Source organism: Colobus angolensis, unplaced genomic scaffold (assembly GCF_000951035.1).
Source record: "Colobus angolensis palliatus isolate OR3802 unplaced genomic scaffold, Cang.pa_1.0 Scaffold17, whole genome shotgun sequence".
Lineage (NCBI taxonomy): Eukaryota > Metazoa > Chordata > Mammalia > Primates > Cercopithecidae > Colobus > Colobus angolensis.
This window is the reverse complement of record NW_012114821.1, coordinates 14,986,299-15,005,560: the sequence shown is the minus strand read 5'-3', so window position 1 is coordinate 15,005,560 and position 19,262 is coordinate 14,986,299. Positions and strand designations below refer to the sequence as shown.

The window sequence follows — 19,262 nt, the reverse complement described above, 5'->3', positions numbered from 1 at the left end:
GAGGCTCCAGGTCTGAATCCTGGCTTTGGCCATTTACTAGCAGAATGGCAGGAAGCATGCTACTAACATCTTAGACTGTTTGTTCAGCTACAAAATGGAATTTGTATTACACCTCGCTCCCGGGGTTGCTGTAAGGCTGAGATTCTCCAACTATTCTAGCACAGCAAAACTAAAAATGTATGCCTAAAATGCTTCCTTTATACTATTTAAGATATATTTAGACTGGGGCTTTCTCAATCTCAAGCATTACTGACGTTCTGAACTGGATGATCTTTGTTGTAGGGTCTCCTGCGTACTGCAGGGTGTTCAGTAGCATCTCTGCCCTCTATCAACTAATTGCCAGTATGACCGTTACCACTTAGTTGGTAACCAAAAAATGTTTCCAGAGAAGCAATCAAGATGTCCTTCGCTACGTGAAAGGATAAACAAACTGTAGTGCTTCTGGACAATGGAATATTATTTTCGTATTATTATATAAAAAGAAATGACCTATCAAGCTGGGAAAAGACATGGAGAAAGCTTAAATGCGTACTGCTAAGTGAAAAAAATCAATCTGAAAAGGCTACATAGTTTATAACTCCGACTATATGACATTCTGAAAAAGGCAAAACTATGGAGACAGCAGAAAGATCAGTGGTTCTCAGGGCTTTAGGATGAGGGAAGAAGAGATGACTAGGTGGCCTTCAGGAGATTTTTAGTGCTGCTAAAGCTACTCTAATACAGTAACAGAGGATACATATCATTGCACATTTGTCAAATCCATGGAATGTACAACAGAGTGAACTACACTATGGACTTACATTAGTATGGCACCCTTGTCACGGTTAATGAATCAATATCAATACATTATTATTAACTAATGTAAGACGTTATTACCTCATTATTAACTAATGCAAGATGTTAGTAACAGGGAAAACCACAGTGGCAATTGTAGCGAGCTGAGATGGTACATAAGAACTCTGGACTTTTGGCTCAATTTTTCTGTAAATTTAAAACTGTTCTTTAAAAAAACTATTAATTAAATCACTCCATCTCCACTGAGAAACATGGATTAATGGTATAGTCTTTTTTTCCTTTGTGGCTTAAAAAAAAGGCTCCCAGATCTTATGTTAGAACTTATTATATATTAATTTTTTACACTGTCCAGGTAATGTACAATGTTATTACCTAATTATTAACTAATGTAAGATGTTAATAATAGGGAAAACCACGGTGGCAATGGTAGTGAAAAAAAGTCTCCTAGATCTTATGTTAGAACTGATTATATATTAATTTTTTACACTGCCCAGAAAAGAACGCCTTGTATATTTTATGTTTCTATTCTAGTTCTAAGTAGATATGAACACCTAATATCCAAAGAGTCATCTTTGAAAGTCGGATACATTCACCCTAGAAAAAGGATGTTTTCAATTCTACACAGGAGGTACATCACCAACTAAATGATCTCTAAACTACTTACTTCAACAACCTCCTAACTGGGCACCCTCTTTCCACCTCATACTCTCACAATCTATTTTCCAGAGCAGCCAGAGGGATCCGTTTAAGTGTAAATCTGGTAATTCAGTGCTGCTTGTCTTTCTCAAAATTACAAAACAAAACAAAACAAACGGAAAACCCCAAACAACAAAACTCCAAAGACTCCTTATTTATTTAGAGTAAAAGCCAAACTCTTTACAGCAGTCAGTAGGCCATGCATAACCTGGCTCCTGCCACCTTTCCAACCTCTTCTTCCTCACACGCTCTACCTCGGCTACATGACCTCCTTTTGTTGTTTCGTGAATGTGTCAGGCATGCACCTACCTGAGGATCTTTGTGCTGTCTGACCCCCCCATAGCTAAATTCTATCACAACTTAAGTTTGCTCATGAAGCCTCACCTCCTGCTACCACACTGCCCAACCATCATTCTCTCTTGTATCCCCCCTCTTTTTGTCTTCATAGCACCTATTGACACCTAACATACTGCTTATTTCTTGACTGCCTGTCCCCTCTAAAAAATAAATTCAATGCATATACTTCTTAGCCTGTTTTTCATTGTTCTACTCATAGTGCTTAAACAATTCCTGCCACATTGTAGGTACTCAATTAATGAAAGATTCATTCATTCTTTTTGGAACGGACTCTTGCTCCGTTGCCCAGGCTGGAATGCAGTGATGTGATCTCGGCTCACTGCAATCTCCACCTCCCGGGTTCAAGTGTTTTTCTTGCCTCAGCCTCCTGAGCAGCTGGGATTACAGGCACCCGCCACCATGCCTGGCTAATTTTTGTATTTTTGTAGAGGTGGTGTTTCACCACGTTGGCCAGGGTGGTCTCGAACTCCTGACCTCAGTTGATCCTCCTGCCTCGGCCTCCCAAAGTGCTGACATTACAGCCATGAGCCACCACTCCCAGCCTAGTCACTCATTTTTATATCTGTCACTTAACCATGTCCAGACCAGGTCAGTTACATTAGCCTTAAGTCAGAAATAGAAAGTGATCTGACCCTCAAGTAACTCCAAAACTGGACCACTCAGATGGACTTTACTATCAGCTGTTTCACTGGCACCCCCTCAAGGCCCTAAGAGAGGTATCTTAAGGATCTGTGCCAAGAACTTCATATCCAGTAGCCCTTCCATCGCTATTTAAGCTCTTATGTTACATCTCCTTACTCCTATTCACCACTTCTTCCCCCAGACAATATTCACTCAATGTCCTTTACTTACAGTTCTAACACCATCAGGGCAAGTCATGATTTGTTATGATTAACTAGGATTCTGGGATCATAAAGTCCTCAGTCCAAATTTATTCAGCCACCAACTATGAGACCTTCAGCAAGGAGGTTAACCAGTTAAGCTATAAATTTTTCATATAAAGAATGGTGATGGTAATACTAACCTCACGGGTTTCTTACAGAGATTCAGGGAAAATTACAGATAGAAAGGCCTTGATACTACAGGCAACCTAGCAGAGAGAAGGCACTTAGTAGCTGTTACCTTTTCTACAAGCATTATTATTTAGCAAGTCATTCACTCACTCATATATTTCCTGACCTCTATTTAGCAAGTCACTGTAAATGCATATCATAAGTGACTTCTTTCCAGTCACCTGGATTAATAGCTCCTTTTTAAATGTCCCTCTCCCCACACTGACAACCCTTTCTGTCTTTGATAAACTTTTTTTTTTTTTAAAGCCACAAAATCAATTCAAAGGCAAAGAGAATACCTTATCCATTGATATTAATGTAAAGCCCTCGAGGATCCACATGATCAATTGGTCAAGGGTCTAAGTAGAGCTGATTCTTTGTTTCCTCTCAAACTTTTTACTGGAGAGACTAAGGGACAGACGTTAATAACCTTAGAGCGCAAGGGGAACAAACTCAGCTCTTTGCATAAGGTTAAATTAACAGATGTAAGGATGAAAGGAACTACAAAGCTATTTCATTCATATATTTAGGGTAAACTTTAAGTAAATACCAATGGACCACATAAATTATTTAGCTAGTTCACAATGCATGGACCATGTAACTTAACATGTATTTGTATCCCCCATATCTCTGTCTTATCTCTACTGTGCTTTTCTCCTCCAATTAAAAATTTAAGTCTTTCAGGCCAGAGACCTCAGAGCCTAACAAACTAGAAACACGTTTCCTTCACTCCACCCAGCTCCGAGTGCCTGTACTAGCTCCCTCAGTCTGGAGCACTTGTGCCTCACCAACTCTTCTCATTCTGGCTCCTTCTGACATCTCAGGATGCAGCTCAAATGTAATTTCCTTAAAGAGATACTTCTGCAGAATCCTTACTAAGTTTTTTCCACCCTCTCTCTATCAAGTCACCCTATTTGTGTTCTCCATAGCAGTTATCAGTACCTGAACTTAATTTTACATTTTTTGTTTGCTTTATCTGTCTCCCTCTACAATGTACCCTCTATGAAGAAGGAAATTTTTGTCTGTGCTTTTTCCATTGCTGTAATCCCCAACACCTAGAACAATTACTATAAAATAGTAAGTGCTCCATTTGATATTTATTGAATAAGTGAATATAATTAAGTATTCAGGAAATAATATTTAACTATAAGTCACAGGTTTTTACTTGATCCTGTGGCAAAAAATAAAGAGGGAATCAAAACGGGAACTACTAATCTATAATTTGTACAACCTATGGCAAGGAGCCCACCGATTTATGTCTAAGCCACACCAAGTAGACTAGGGATGTTTGCTCCTCCTCCAGTGGTTCAAATGGGTCTAGCGATTCAGAGCAAAGTGGTAAAATTTTACCTGTCACCTGCCTCTAGTTTTTCTCTTATATTTTTCTCCCCAACACTCCACAGGAAACCACCTCTCTATGAAAGAAAGGTACACATCATCTGTATAGTGCTGGACAATTTAAATGTTTCCCTTCCGCCTCTCAAGTGATCATCTAACAGCTTTGTGAGGTAGGAGGAACAAGGATAAGCACCTCCATTTCCCAATTTCCATGCTCTAATTTGCCAGTGAGAAAACCAAAAGCCTGAGGAAAGTCAAAACACTAGTCCAAAGACACAAAGGAGTAACTGGTGATGGCAGAGCTTGAAATCAGGAATTTCTGGCTCCAAATTTCTTACTCCTTCTACTGTGGTTAAGTTACCTTTCCTAATGGATTTTTAACTTTAGTGTTAAAATACACTTGAGAGAAATAACGTTTGCACAGCCTCAGCAAGCAGCTTCCTTTCTCAAAAGTTGTCTCCATTTCCTGACACAGAATTAATTTAGGAAATGCTTATATTTTAAAACCCATAGTCAATTTGCTCCTAGCAAAACATTGTTGAATTTATAATGGTATCACAAGCTCCTTCAATTATTATAGAAATATTTTAAATGCACATAACTATCCATCTTAGTGATAAATTTTATAAGTGATGGCTTCAAAATTCTACTCCAAACTTAGATTCTATAAGCTAAGATTTTCACAATTGTCCAATTCAAAATATAATATACTTGAGTGTTTTCTCCTACTGGATTATAAAAATAAGATTCTCAACTCCAAACTCAAAAATAACCCAACCCTATGTTATGATCAAAATGAGAAACCTGAATACAGGCAGACAGGGGTGAACTACTCAATATATAAAATTTAAATCAAACAGACTAAAATCAAATTGTACATTTTTTATTCTGCATACAAAAATAATTCAGTCCTTTAGAATAAGATACAGATGTTCTTTTTAAAATAATTGCAGTATCTTAAGCAAAAATTGAGTAAGTGCAAGATCTTTTGATAAAACAATAGTTTATAGTCAAATTTATTAACATTAGCATCAAGGAAGAAAGCAATTAACATTGGCATCAGGAAGGGAATCCCAAACATGGATAATCCAGAAATCATTTTTTAAAGTCTTTTCAACAACAGATTTAATTTTTCAACATCTATATTTTTGACAGACATAAAACATAATTTCAACTCCCCTGGTACATATCAACTAATAAGAAATGGGCATGCAGAATGATGATGAAGAGGCCAGGCGTGGTGGATCACACCTGTAATCCCAGCACTTTGGGAGGCCAAGGCAGGTGGGTCATTTGAGGTCGTGAGTTCAAGACCAGCCTGGCCAACATGGTAAAACCTGGTCTCTACTAAAAATCCAAAAATTAGTGGGGCATGGTGGTGTGAGCCTCAAAAAAAGATGAATGACAATGAAGAGTCTACAACTATCACCGGCAGGTGAAGGAAAGGAAGCCAGCTGGTATTTTAAATTTGCCTGATGCTCCACACCACAAATGACTTATATGCATAATAAAGAGGTGAGAGGTGACCAGGGTAGCCTTAGATTTTCAGTACTTCATTCTTTCAGCAAACATGTCCTGAAGCACCTATCCATTAAGGACTTAAGTGTGCTAGGCAGGGGGATTATCCATCTGATAATATCTGGAGTGCCTACTATTTTAAAAAGCACAATGCTTGCTTTGGGGCACAGTTCCTACTTTTACGAAATTCAGTCTTGGGAGTCAAATGGCGGACAGAGACAGGTGAGCAAATAATTTCAACAGAATGAGTAAGTACTATGACAGAGGTACACAAGTTCCTATAAAATAACAGAGAAGAAGAACTAACCCCGCCTGACTAACAGAGAGGTGATGGGGCACAAGGTATCAGAGAAGACTTTGGATGCTATGACACTTAGACTAAGTCCTCAACAATGGGCGGGATCAATGAGATGAACAAGTAGATAGCTGGGCTGACATGAATGGACACATCACAAGATGAAGCACACAATGCAACCTGCTGTTGCAGATGAGGCAAGATAAGCAGTGAGGCGAGAAAGGGGTGCGACCAGGATGGCCTTGTGGGCTGTGCCACCACATGTGGCTCTCACCACAGAAGCAAGCGGCAGCCACCAAGAAGTGCTATGCAGAGGATAGCACAAAGAAGACAATTCTGACATTGAGATGCATTTGGAATTTCCTGACAGTTCATCATGGCTGGGGGAAAATGAGAAAACTCAATGCGAACAGAGATTGGCTCTAAAGGAAGCAAGAACAGATTTTGGTTCCTCTAAAACTGGACTTTTAATCACAAGCTGTACTGCCAGGTGAACTCCCAGCCATGTCCACAAAAATCAAAGACTGACCAAGCAAATTTCCTAAGTTTAGTTGAAAATCTCTCAAAATCCAGAACTCAGCATGAGCCTTTAGACATATTTTTATGATGTTAACACTATGGTAATTTCAGTAATAGCAGACAATAATAAAACAGAGGTTCTTTTCTAAATCGTAATATCCCAATCATCTAGTTTCTAAAATAGTCGAAATTCCCAGTTCTGCCATACATTAACCATACCAACCTGGCATACGTGCCTATGATTTCTTTGCCCCAGCTTCCTCATCTACAAAATGGGGCTAACACAGGTTTTTTTTTTGTTTGTTTTTTGTTTTTTTGGTGGGGGGGATGGGAGGGAGATAAAAGATAGAGGGATTAAATGGTAGAATAAATATTGTTATGGGCTCAGATGACAGAATTATGAAACAGAAAATTACGAGGAAGAAGTAGCTTCAACGCATTAATTAAAATTAAAAGGACTGTTTTAACTAAGTGATAAGTTAGCCCAGACCACTTATTTTTAATAGCATAAAACCACCTATCAACCTCTCCTTGACCCCAGGAGTCATCAAGCAAATACTCGGAAAGAAGGGTGAACAGTTTAAACTTCATGGTGATAGATGTGTCATGAAGTGAATTAAACCACAAAGGCAATTAAGTCATAAAAGCAGCAGTAGTGATAGTAACTAGACAGAAGGCTCAGAGGATCATCTCTGAAGATTTCATTACCTAAACCACAAAGTCCTCCTGAAAAACACATCAGCAATCTAGTTAAAAATGGGTCACACTATTTATAGAGTCAATCACCAAATCACATATTCTCTAGTTTTAAAAAAAAAGTCTGAAAACTTTCTTGGGCAAGCATGTTAAACAGTACCACTTCATGCCCGCCAAAGGAAATAGTCTGTTTAATTCTGCCCACACCTGACAGAAAATTTTCTGACTGGGCTCAAGGCAGAAACGATTCCATTTCCCTATATATTTGAGCTTTACTATGAATAAACAAGCTTAACATGATGCCAACATGATGTTTAAGTTACACTTTGAGAACCCACTGTACAAGTTTGGGACTCAAGACCAACCTGGGCCAGTAATCTATAGGGTGACAGTGTTTCTCTGATGAAGCTCCTCTTTAGGTCTACTGTGAAGAAGGCTTTATTTGTTAGGCTCAGCAAGACCTCCCACAGTGGGGAGGACAGCCATTCTATGAAAATGCAGTCCAGGGCAGGTTGTGAGAAAAGTGTGCAAAAGGAACAAACTGCAGGCCTGGAAAATGAAGCACATTTGCTGTTCTGACTACAAGTGACAAGTGCAATGCACCAAAATGCCATCTGTAGTGATCTGAGTGGTGGAGTCATGGGTCATTTCAAAATTCTCTTCTCTGTATTTTACTCAATTTTCAAGTTTTTCCCAATGGCCATATTTCATAAAACTAAGAAAAGGTATCCAAATAGGTGGCGATTCTGAAAAGTAGAGAAATTTAAGTCTAAAATAACAATAGCTGGTTCTGTCTTTATGACAATCTCTACTGGCATTGTATTCTATCGCTTCCTAGTCTTTTTTGAATGCACATGCATCTTTTTCACTTGTTAAGCCAGTACTTAAGAAGGGCAAAATAGGGTCCAGTGCCGTGGTTCACGCCTGTAATCCCAGCACTGTGGGAGGCCAAGGCAGGCGGATCACCTGAGGTTGGAAGTTCGAGACCAGCCTGACCAGCATGGAGAAACCCCATCTCTACTAAAAATACAAAATTAACTGGGCATGGTAGCACGTGCCTGTAATCCTATCTACTTAGGAGGCTGAGGCAGGAGAGCTGCTTGAACCTGGGAGGCGGAAGTTGCAGTGAACCAAGATTGCGCCACTGCACTCCAACCTGGGCAACAACAAAGAAACTCCGTCTCAAAAAAAAAAAAAAAAAGAAAAGAAAAAAGAAAAAAAAGGCAAAATAAGCGATATATTATAGATTACTTATAATTATAGAAAGCAAAGATTTTAGGTCAAATAATAATAGTATGCCAAGCTAGATGGTTAAAAATCTATTTTTAAGTAAACAAAAATAACTCATTAACAAAAAAATAGTAATTTAAATACAATCCATAATGATTAATTGTACTCCTTCTAAATGAGGAGATCCTAATTCAGCCTAGAACATGTATGTGCACATACACTCTTGTTCACCTCATTAAATTCTAAATGAACACCGACCACTGTAAATATGTGGATCACTTGAGCCCAGGAGTTCAAGACCAGCCTGGATAATATAGCAAGACCCAGCCTCTCCAAAAAAAAAAAAACACAAAAAATTAGCTGGGTGTGGTGGTGTGCTCCTGTAGTCCCATCTATCAAGAAACTGGGATGGGAGAATCACTTGAGCCTGGGAGGTTGACGCTGTAGTGAGCTGTGATCACTCCACTGCACTCTAGCCTGGGTGACAGAGTAAGACCCTGTCTTAAAAAAAAAAAAAAAGTACCATGCCTAAAAGAGCTGGCTACCATCCACTATCCCTGCAGCTGAACCCCTGGCCTTTGGCACTGATGGCACCTTTGAAAGGGAGCTTGAACACGAACCAGACAAGAACTAAATCTAACACACTTAAACAAAATACAATATCACTAAAAGGAGGAGGAAAAAAATTAGGAATTCTGGTTTAAAAAAAAACTGCAACCTGTACCAACTCCCAGGGGGCCTTCTCTCCCTTTGATAGTGAATGTCCTCTGCATTAGGGACATTTCCAGGCCCAAGGCATACACAGGCATTATCTCACTGAACCAACCATTACAGATGGGTATTATTATTATTTCTATTTATAGATAAGGAAAACAAGGCTAAGGGAAATTACACCAAGATGGCACAACTTTTATGTTCCAATGTGGGGATCTGAACTGATCTTTCTGATTCTAAAGCCCATGTTCAACCACTGTAGTAACAAAGCCTAGCACAGAAACTTTTCCCCCCTAGAAATAGTTGCTTAGCTTGTTCTACCATTTAGTCATATCCTAGCATTCTGGATTTGGTTTTGCCAATATGATTCTCAACCAAACAAGATGAGGGAATAAGCATGTGAGAAAGACATCAAATGAAGGCCAAAAGGTGTTCCCTCATCTACAATTGATCCAATTACAGCAGAGTGACAGCTCATTAAATTAAAAAATAAAATGACTTGGCAAATGAAAGCAATCATAGCATGCACATACCTGTTCATGAAAAAACACAAGTAAACTGTTGGGTTTTTAATTCTTTAGGTTTTCATGGAAGAACCATAAGTACATTTTCACATAACCAAAATGCTTATGTTTTCCTAGTTTAGTTTCTGAGAACAAACGGAAGGAGGCGGTGGATGGGCTGAACAACAGGGCAAATGAAATATACTGATAAGCAAAAACCCCTAAAGCCTGCAGATAATTTCTAAGCAATTCTGGTGGATCCCTAAAGTAAAACATATCCTCTGTCTTCAACAAAACAAAATAATAGAAATATTAAAAAAAAAAAAGAACTTTTAAAAGGTCCACTGTTTTTCCTCATCTTTGCAGCCCTCACTCTCAATGAAATCAAATTGAGTCCTCCTTCCAAATCTCTTACCTTAGAAAGGAAACTGCTATTTTGCTGTGCAATAATGGGTCAGAGAAGAAAACTGTTTTAAATAATGCCTTCATGCAAATTTACTGTAGGATTATCTGCGGAGTAACAGACTACCCTTGTGGTATTCTCAAATTACAGTTATATTGCCCAACTAGGGGAGCTGCAATTTGAAAATGAGAAACTTCTTTTGGCAGTGGAACATGTAATCAACGTCCTCACAGAAAAGCAGACGTTTCAGCTACAGAAAATAAAAATAAAATAAAATTAACTTCACTGCCTAAAACCATCAGCCCCAGAATATTCAAAGCGTATGAATTTTTTATCTCAAACAAGATCCACATTCTGCATGAACTAAAAAACTCATGACTTTATACTATCAGTTCTGATATTTTAACAATCTTTACTGGGGGAAAGGGAACGAATCCCCCAGTGTAAAGCAGCAGACTGTCTGCAGTCAATGCCACTTCACTCGACACCATGTCCCATGCTCTTCTCCTCTCCCCACCAGCACAGCCCTGCAGACTGCTGGCTTCCCTCCCACACAATTTGCTGCAGTCCACCCCTAGGCTGGCAAGCAGCCCACCAGTCACTCAGTGTGACAGGAAGTCAATCTGAAAATAGAAGTACTGCATGTAAATGAACATTACAAATGAAAGTCTAGAATGTGCCACCCTCAATTTGGCCAGAAAAGGCCATTTTTAAGAAAACAATCATGCAAGGCTCTCACTTGGGGTCAAAAAGGTAAGCCTGCTCCTCCCACATATTAATTCTACTGGAGGGGCAACAACTTTCACACTGTGACATCCTTGACTTTATTTTTCAACCTTCATACCACTTTGTATGATGCTCTCAAAACATACTGAAATGATGAGGAAGAGGAAGAAAAGTGGGACATTTGTTAAGCACCAGCTGTACTGCTAGGCATGGCACTGAGCTCCTTTTATACAGCAGTTTATTTAATCTCGAAACATTACAAAGTGGGTATCATTATGTCCATTTTATAGATGAGAGGGAACTGAGGTTTGCAGAGGTAACAAATGGTCCAAAAACTACCTGTTTTTACCCCAATTTCACAATGAGGAGTTGAAGGCCCAGAAACACTAAGCGCTATACCGAGGATAACAGAGTTAACACCCACACTAGGAAACACAAATTGCCAGGTTTGTTCAGTACCAATGCCTGGGCAGGCTTTCCAAACCACAGCATGCTGCGCTTCCCAGTGGCACCTGCGAGGTGGGGACCTGCAAAAACGTGCTTCACAGGGTCAGGATGGAACTGCTGTGGCATTAACATGCTCTAACTGGTGCAAACGAAAGGAAGCTAAGCCACGGATACTAAACATGAAACAATCAAAGACTGGTTTAGATGTGGTTGGGATATGCAGACAACTATTTCAGCCACAGCAGACTGACCACTTTAATTAGATCTTGTTCAAGCCAATAATTAACATTCATTTGCTTACTCTGAACTTCTGAACTTTTTAAGAGAGAGAGAAAAACTGGGTTCCAACCCCAGGGCTTCCACAAGTTAGCTGGGTGACCTTTCTGAATTTCGGTTACCGATTTGTAAATAAGTAACAACTACTCTCTACTCCTATCACAATTTTACTATGAGAATTAGTGGAGAAAATGTGACAAGAGCTTCTATTAAACCACAAAACACTACAGCAACAGAAACAATAATACACATCAAAAAGTAAAAACAAACAAAAAATACTACATACCAGTTGTGCAGGGAAATTTTACAAGGAAAGTGCTAGGCAGTCCCAAATTATGGTGGTGGCATGGGAGGGGATCATTCTAAGACTTACAAAAAGATGAAGAAACAAAACCAAAAAAACTCAATGAATACTCCACAAACTGGTACTTTCTTTGTATATAACCAAGAGAGATCATGTAACATAATGATCATGCCCTGTCAGGGATCAGAGTTGAGATCCAGAAAGAGAAAAATGAAACTGGGTCCCAGGAAATAAGAGCTTAGGAACAGGGGGTCTAAGGCAGGGGGTAAGTCTCAAAACCAGGACTAGTCTCATAACCAGGACTATCCACTAATAATGTTCAGAATTGCAACAAGTAGGAAGAAAAACCCTACACATTGAGCAGAGCACAAGGAAGAGGCTCCTCTTCCTTTCTCTAACGAGAAGAGGCCACTCTGAATTAGGCTGAGTCAAGAAATAGATCATTTGTTGCTTCCCAGCTATGCTCCCATGAGGTGTACGGAGTGCCTCCATTAGCAGGGCCCCCTGCTTCCCAAGTTCAATGACAGATAGATATGCCCCCTAGCAATATCTGTTCTACCCAGCTGCAATTTTAAATGGAATGACTATTACAGTGTATGGCGTACAGAGGAAATTGGAAAATGCAAAAGAAAAAAAGGAACACTGAGTACCCAAACCAATTCACAACACTTCTGCCCATCCATCATTCCCATTCTCCCTAACTTCCAAGTGCTAGCTTCCTTTTTTCTTGATAATACAGCTACTAGCCTAGGTCTAGATATAAATCCCACTTATCTACTCCCTCTATCTGGTTTCATGGCTCCTCTTCCACTTGCATTAGCCAATCCCTTCGCCTGTGCCCCTGGGGTCCCTTCTCTGCAGAGGACCAACTCATCATCTATTCCACGGCTAGGAGAGAAAACTACTTCTGCCTTTTCAGCTTAAAAGGTATTCCATTTCCTTAAGACCTGTTCTCAAAGAATGCTGTCCCTTATCTACTGTCTGTTCTCAACCACAAGTTCATCTGTGACCACTATTATGCCATCATCATACCAGTCTGTTCTTCTGAGGGCTATGCCAACTATCTTTCTCTACTGAGCTCCAGCGCACTAATACTTCAATAACTTTTCCATCTAATCCACAATTCTTTCCATCACAACATCACTCTCAGCAATTCTGGTATCCATATTGGTAACCATCAACTTCTCCACCTCCTGGCTTCACTAAGCTTTATCTCTTCTCTACTCCAAGTACTCCTGATGTGGCCTTGTGACAGACACTGCTGATGTGCTGCCCCAACATCCATTCTCCCCATCTCCTTAGTATTAGAATTCTGGTTTTTACCAGAATATTTTGAAAACACAAGTTTACACTTCCTAGTCTTTCTTACAGTCAGATGTGGTCAATAAACACTAGTGTTGTATGGGTTCTGGAAAAGAACTGGCTCAGCTGTGAGAGCCCAATTTTGCCCTTCCACTTGAGATTCTCTATCTCAGAAATGACAGCTGGAGCTCTGGCAGCAATCTTAAGCTGAAAGGTGACCTTGAGGATGGAGGTCATGTGCTGAGGAAGGTGAGATCAAAAGGAAGGAGGCCTGAATCTCAAAGGACGCCACAAACCTGGCATTCCAGGCCTATGTCTAAGTTCCTTTTAGATGAGAGAGAAACTATCACATTTAAGATTCTGTTTATATTTGGGATCTTCCCCCTATAATATGCAGCTCAATGTAATAATTAATACTGGCCAAAGATCAACTAATGGCAAATAACAAAATGCAGTGCAAGCAACACGACAACTCATTAAGACGAGTCTAAAGTGACTGGAAGGCCAATGTTTCTTAACATTATGTCAGTACAGGCTATGCTGTTGAATGTTCCAGGCCCTACTATCATTTGGTACATTATACACCTTGAGACTCATTCCTATTTTGCTTTTAGTTTCACATTACGCTTTTCTTTTTTAATCTCTACAGTTGTCTATAACATAACTTTTTAGGAAAGTACCACAAATATATTAAACTGAAGAAATAAATCTCAAATAATGTGCAAAAGCTGTGAGTTTCTTCTCATATAAAACCGGTACCTAAGCAAGTGAGGGTTCATTCTATTCTTCACTCACCAATCCCCACATCATTATACAGTAACACCATACAGCCAGAACGGTCATGATATTCCTCCCTTCTCAGTCCAAATCTGGCAAGAGAGAATGACCCTTGTAGGGGAAAAAAAGAAATCTCTGTGATAAACCAAAATGCCACCATCAGGGTTTGTTGAAACTGTAGGAACAGGCTCTACGACTCACTTAGCTGCTCCTGAGTTTCTATGATTCAGATGGAGTAGTTCAAAGTAAGAGGTGAAGGGGCTGGACCTGTCTGTGAATCAGAATGAGCCCACGTCCTCCAGGAAAGTTTTTTATAGCCTCCTCTCCCAAATGAAAAAACCAAATCCATCACTGATGTTTCCATCAGAACCGGTACAGGTACTATCATAACACCTTCCATAGTTTAGTGCACTTAACCTGGAAACCAGTTACCTCCATTGTGAGCTTTTGAGGCCTGGGGCTCTGCTGCTACCCTGTTCGTGTCACTAGTGCTAATAGTGGAATGTGGCAGATGTTCAACAATGACTGCTGAATAAAATCCATCCTTTGTGGTTGAAGAGATGAACAGGGCATGGCAGGTCCTTTCCTCAAATAACTAATGAGCTGAGACCTGATACAGCAGCAAGAAGGACCCTATAATCCTGAGGAGGAGGGAGTAGAGGGGAGAGCTGAGGAAGGGCTGGTGAAGAAATGGTTGCTGCACCATTAGTCACTTTTACCGAAATGGCTAAAACAAGGAACAGGAAACTTAGCAAATGGACGTGCAGAAAGCATCCACTGTTAAGAGTTTTTATGATAAGACAAAAAGGAAAAGCACTTGTTTGATGGAATCCATGGACCAGATGTTGTTTTTCAGTTTTATTCTTTCTTGAGAGAGGGTCTCACTGGAATACAGTGATGCAGTCACGGCTCATTGTAGCCTCGACCGCCCAGGCTCAAGCAATCCTCTCACCTCAGCCCCCTGGGTGGCTGGGGCTACGGGCACATGCCACCACACCCAGCTAATTTTTCATTCTTTTGTAGAGACAGGGTTTTATTATGTTGCCCAGGCTGGTTTCAAATTCTCGGCTTCAAGTGATCCTCCTGCCTTGGCCTCCAAAGTGTTGGGATTACAGGCGTTAGCCACCATACCCAGCCCAGTGTTTTTATGAAGAGGTGCATTAGCTGTGCCATGGAGTTAGAGAGAGATACAAGGAGGAGAACTACTACTGGCAAGCACTACTATGCGCTAGATACCATACCAGATATTTTCAAACATCCGCTTTCATTTTCATAGCAACACAATGAGTCGGCAGGTGAAATAGCCTAGCTAAGGGCAAATGACGTAGCGAATTAAAACATTTACTGTTCACTCTGCCAGCTCTCTGCATTTTTAACAGGCCGTCCTGGTTAATCCCCCTCATAGACCTGAGAAGTGGTATTATCACCTCCTTTTACAGTTAGGTCCCTGTCCCAAGGCCTTAAAACCACTACGTGATAGAGTTGGCGTTCAGTCCACATTCATCTAACTTCAAATATGGACTAGACACTTGAAAAAAGCATTTCCCCTCATCTCAGAAATAAGACGTTGTCAGTGGAAATGTCAAATGGAGTGGCCAATGGGAAAAAGATCAGCAGGACAAAGCAGTGGGGCCTTCAGCTGATGGTCTCATCATTGCAACACTGCCGTGCTTCAGGAGACGTGGGAAGGGAAAAAAACCCATTAGAAGCAGAATTAAAAGCTAGGACTCTGCTTTATCTGAACGGAAATTATAAGAAAATTAAAACAATTTATTAGAACTTAAAAGCAGTCACTCCTATAATCAGCACCACTGTCAGTCTTCTGAAGCATTTTTACAACTTTCACTTCCTCTGTAGCAATTACTGTGGCTATCTGGAGAAGAAATTGCAAGGGAGCTAGCTGAGCACCTTGGTGAAGAACACTAAGAAGATGGCAAGGAAGCTTCTGCAGCCAGAAATAGAATGGCACCCTCATTTATGTTACTGTTGCACTGGATCACATAGCCAGAAGCATCCCCCAGCTGCTACTAATTTTAAGAGAGCCATTTCTGTTCCTTAAAAAAAAAATAAAATAAAAAAGGAAGAAAAGTATGTTGAGAAAAATTCCTGGCACTTCCCTGACAGACTATGGTATAAGTGAATGAAGCCTAAAAAGCAAATGGGGAAAAAGCAGCCAGTTCAAGGGGTGGTGAGGACTGCTCTAAGCCCTGAATGAGGTAGTGTGGTGCCCTTCTTGCAGGGCTATGGGAACACTGAGTGGCACAGAACAGAGCAAGTATTTACAAATCCTGTGAATGGGGAGTCAGAGCCTACATTATCTGTGAAGATGGGACACACTGGCATCCACTGGTGGAAGCATTCTGGGAAGAACTGGGCAATGTTCAAAAGCCCTAGACCCAGCAACTCTACTTACTGAGATCCCTTCCTGGGAATCATCAAAAAGATAAGCAGAGCAACGCGTGTATTACAATAGTGGAGGGATGGAAAAACCAACATCAGTAACAGGAATATGAATAAAGTAGGTGAAGCAGTAAGGCAGGTACACCCATACAACAGAATATTATATAGTCATGAAAACAGAGGGCAAAAGTTTTTAATGACATGAGGAAAAAACTTTATAGGTGAAAAACCCAGAAAATGCAGCTGTATGTATGACATTATTTTGTACACTACTTCATACAATTATTTACATGTTCTATATTATGTCTTAACTATTACCATAAATGCATAGAAAAGTACATTTAAACACATTCCTGTCTAGTTAATGCTATTGGTATTCACAAAATTAGCACATAATTTTCTTCGTACTTTCCTGTATTTTCCATATTTTTATAATGAGAAATTACTTATAATATTCTTTAAGAAATAAAAAAGGAAATTAATTTCATAATCAGAAAAGTCACTACATTTTAATGCAAAACCAAATTTATCATGCCTATCAAATTCACTGCCAAAATGGAATATCAATGAGCATATATGTCATGTGCCTCCAGGATTTAAGATCGTTAAGAAATACAGAGGGCCAGGAACAGTGGCTGTCACCTGTAATTCCAGCACTTTGGGAGGCCGAGGTGGGGGGACCGCCTGAGCTCATGAGTTTGAGACCAGTCTGAGTGACATGACAAAACCCCGTCTCTATAAAAAATACAAAAATTAGCTGGTATGGTGGCGCTTGCCTGTAGTCCCAGCTACTCGGTAGGCTGAGGTGAGAGGATGGTTTGAGCCCAGGAGGTGGAGGGCAGTTAGCACCACTACACTCCAGCCTAGTGACAAAGAGCCAGATCTTGTCTAAAAAAAAGAAAAGAAAATATATACACACATACATACATACATACATACATACATACATATGAATGAGACCTGACACCTAGATTTAAACACTGAGAAGACTAGGGCTATATGAAGGAGGAAGAGTTAAAATGAAAATTATGACCAACCTAGATTTAGCTTTCCACACTACCAGCAAGAAGTATCATTCCTCTTTAGTATCACATAATAAAAAAAAAAAAAATGAAGAAAATTCAGAGCTTTTCATCCTAACAGGCTACTCTGAAAGTACAATTTACCACTGGAAAAGAGTAAAATTATCTACCCCAAACCACTGATCAGATCAGCAGACATCAACACCATTGCCCTAGTTCACTTTGCCAAAGAGTGCAACATGCCCAGTCTTTGGTTAAAGACATCAGGAACAATGAAACAAGTAAACAACTAACAGGCTAGCCACCTATCTAACTTCAAATAGAGACAACTAGAAATTTGAGGGAACCTTTTTTATCTCATCCCAAATATATAAATCAAGAATGCTGGCTGAGAAAACCTAGGGATCCTTTCAGTTTTGAAATTTTGTGATTACAAGACACAGTAAGTTTAATCTTTGGCATATTAAGCCATCTATCCTGTAAGAGCAGCTAATTAAATCTTCCAAAAGACTGTCAATCTGCCCCCAAAAAAGCATGGATTATAGTGAATAAACCCCAGTGTCTACAGAGACAGGTGACTGCAAAGAGGCAGGCCTGGCATTTACAACCCACTCTACAGCCTCATTTATGGTACTCTGCCACCTCTGCAAGTACAACTGATTTCAAATTCAGCTCCCATTTGACCATGTGGGCTTACACATGAGAGTCTGGTTCAGCACCAAAGATTCCAAAGGGCAAAGAGAAGCAGGCATGTGAGGGTCAATCAGTGAGCTGAGAGTTAAAACCCCTCCTCAGTCAATAGGAATGTGAACTTTGGGACCTCAATTTCTACATTTACAAAAAGCAGAGAGATGTACTTACTAGATGGGAGTCTCCCTCCAGCTTCTCCACAAAGTATCCCTTAGAAGTCAGGGGGTACATCTTAAAGCACTTACTACTCTAACTACATAATCCTAATAAAGACAGTTTTATCACCAACACTTGTGCATAGTTTGCATTCCTTTGTATTTCCATGGTTGTTTAAATATAAAATGATTACTAGTCACTTAAATTGTCTAAGTTCTTCCACTCTTTCCACTCAAAATCTCTGAATAAAACTAATATGCCAGAAAGATACACCATGTTTGTCTTTTAACATCAGTTATCTCATCCCACCATCACATAAACCCCAGAGGACTAATTCCCCTAGTATGAGATGCAAGGCTCTTAATAATCATATAATTTTCTCTTTTAATTTTCTATGATAAAATGAAATAATAAGTGTGCAAGTGTCCAGCACTATACCATGCACATAACAGATGGTAAAAAGACAGATGCTAAATCTCAATCTGACTTCTAGCAAATTAAACTTGCTTTGCAAATGTGCATTGCAAAGTGCTGAGCTGGGAATGCAAATCATAAATGTTGTAATAAAGATGCTACTGTGCTGCCACAGTTCTTCATCTCTAGGGATTTTTTTGTTAAGAAAAATCAGCTGGGGAGAAGACAAGAGAAGCAGTAAGTAAAACACACAAAAGCAAAATTTAAAAGTCAGTAAAACAACTTCCAAAAGAAGGCTACGTAGGTATGCAATGACAAACTGCATAAGAAACTGAGAGATAAAAATTCACACTCAGGTTTAGTTAGAAGTCTCTCTCTGGAGATGAATTTTATGCCATCTGTGGTAAAAAAAAAAAAAAAAAAGAAAAGAAAAGAAAAGAAAAGAAAAGAAAAGAAAAGAAAAAGAAAAAGAAAAAAGGAAAAGAAAAGAAAAGAAAAAAGAAAATGCTGTAACTAAACATGATTCCTTCTCTTAGGTGCAAATAAATTTTGGAGTTACTGCAATCTGCTGAAATCAGGTGTCTTGAGTCCTCGCTGTCTCTCACAGAGAGGTATTACATTGATCTTATCCC

General features: G+C 39.6%; 1 protein-coding gene across 3 annotated transcripts in view; it reads right to left on the bottom strand.

The window, feature by feature from the left end:
• Positions 1-19,262, bottom strand: part of ASAP1 (ArfGAP with SH3 domain, ankyrin repeat and PH domain 1) — a 358,455-nt gene that overhangs the window by 261,946 nt on the left and 77,247 nt on the right. The window lies entirely within an intron of this gene.